Here is a 2,500-nt window from a genome sequence, read left to right as displayed (position 1 = left end):
CTTATGTTGCATCCCAAGGGCCAAGGCACCTGCCAGCCCAAGGGCTGTGCACGGCCTGGGGAGGGAGCTCACCCCTCCCCTATATAGTGCAAAGTTATTGTTTTCCCTATTTTCACAAGGAAACATCAAATTTTTAACCAAGCATACTCGGCCTTTGCTCCTTCGTTACTCGTCCAAATCCAACAAACTTGCATTCGTTGGAAAGGTCTTTTCACAAGGATTCTTTTGATATATAATAATAGCGATTCCGATAAATATTTATTTTTTTATGAATTTTTAAGTGAATAAACAATTAAAAATTCAAAAAAAATAGAAAAAAAATATTTTTTTCCCGATTCTTTCTCCAATATTCCTGATAAATACCCACACACCCACATATGGAGAATGGTCGAAAATGCTCGAGTGGATATCGAGATGTCCGACGAAGCACCACTTGGAAGGGCCGAGGCACGGGACGCCCGAGCTGTTGCTCGGGCCGGCACGGGACGCGCATGGGACAGCACGGGACGGCACGGGACGCCCTCGCTACAGCTCGGGACGGCCAGGTACGCCCGAGACTTGGCTCGGGACGGCCTGGGACGCCCTCGCCATAGCTCGGGACGGCCTGGGACGCCCTCGCCATAGCTCGGGACGGCCTGGGACGCCCGAGACTAGGCTCGGGACGGCCTCGGCACAGCTCGGGACGGCCTTGGACGCCCTTGCCACAGCTCGGGACGGCATGGGACGCTCGAGACTTTGCTCGGGACGGCCTGGGACGCCCTTGCCACAGCTCGGGACGGCCTGGGACGCCCGAGACTTTGCTCGGGACGGCCTGGGACGTCCGAGACTTTGCTCGGGACGGCCTGGGACGCCCGAGACTTTGCTCGGGACGGCCTGGGACGTCCGAGACTTTGCTCGGGACGGCCTGGGACGCCCGAGACTTGGCTCGGGACGGCCTGGGACGCCCTCGCTACAGCTCGGGACGCCCTGGGACGGCCTCGACACAGCTCGGGACGGCCTGGGACGTCCGAGACTTGGCTCGGGACGGCCTGGGACGCCCGAGACTTGGCTCGGGACGGCCTGGGACGCGCTCGGCACAGCTCGGGACAGGCCGGGACGCCCGAGCCGAGCTTCGGGTCGCACGAAATCTCTTCGTATTCCGACATATTAGAAGCTTCCCATCATGTAGTAGGCCGAGCTTTGCCCTTTGGATGCCCTATGGTGCTTGGCGAGCACTAGGGAACGTGCCAGCACAAGTGCTGTGCACGCTCTGGGGAAGGAGCTCAACCCTCCCCCTTATAGTGCAAAGTTATTGTTTTTCCTATTTTCACAAGGAAACATCAATTTTTTAACCAAGCATACTGGGTCTTTACTCCTTCGTTACTCGTCGGAATCCAGCAAACTTATACTCGTTGGAAAGGTCTTTTCGCAAGGATTTTTTTGATATATTATAATAGCGATTCCGATAAATATTTATTTTTCTATGAATTTTTAAGTGAATAAACACCGGAAAATTCATAAAAAATAGAAAAAAAAATATTTTCTTCCGTTTCTTTTCTCCAATAATTCATAAATAATACCTCAATAGTATTAATGAAGAGAGAGTCGAAATGGCCCGGGTGGATTTCGAAATGTCCCACGACCCCATAGAATGCACGGGCCAGCCGAGCCAAAAGAATGGGACGCGCACGGGACAGCATTGGTCAGGCTCGGGACGGCACGGGACGCGCATGGGACAGCACGGGACGCGAATGGGACGGCCTTGCTAAGGCTCGGGACGGCATGGGACAGCTCGGGACGCGCATGGGACAGCACGGGACGCGCATGGGACGGCCTTGGTGAGGCTCGGGACGGCACGGGACGCGCAAGGGACGGCCTTGGTGAGGCACGGGACGGCCTTGGTGAGGCACGGGACGGCCTTGGTCAGGCACGGGACGGCCTTGGTAAGGCTCGGGACGGCATGTCACGGCCCTGGTGAGGCTCGGACGGCACGGGACGCGCATGGGACGGCACGGGACGGCCTGGGACGGCCTTTGTGAGGCTCGGACGGCACGGGACGCGCATGGGACGGCCTTGGCGAGGCTCGGGACGGCATGGGACAGCACGGGACGGCCTCGGCACAGCTCGGACGGCACGGGACGCGCATGGGACGGCCTTGGCGAGGCTCGGGACGGCATGGGACAGCACGGGACGGCACGGGACGGCCTCGGCACAGCTCGGACGGCACGGGACGGGCTTGGCGAGGCTCGGGACGGCATGGGACAGCACGGGACGGCCTCGGCACAGCTCGGACGGCACGGGACGGCCTTGGCGAGGCTCGGGACGGCATGGGACAGCACGGGACGGCCTCGGCACAGCTCGGGACGGCACGAGACGCGCATGGGACGGCCTTGGTGAGGCTCGGGCCGGCACGGGACGCGCATGGGACATCATGGGACGCACATGGGACACCTTATGGGGATCATCAAGGGACGTTGCACGGGACATTCTTTCCCACGAAGGGCATTTACATGGGACATCT

Source organism: Eschscholzia californica, unplaced genomic scaffold, assembly GCF_041429995.1.
Source record: "Eschscholzia californica isolate CP2 unplaced genomic scaffold, dmEscCali1.0.p SCAF_134, whole genome shotgun sequence".
NCBI lineage: Eukaryota > Viridiplantae > Streptophyta > Magnoliopsida > Ranunculales > Papaveraceae > Eschscholzia > Eschscholzia californica.
This window is presented reverse-complemented; position numbering follows the sequence as displayed.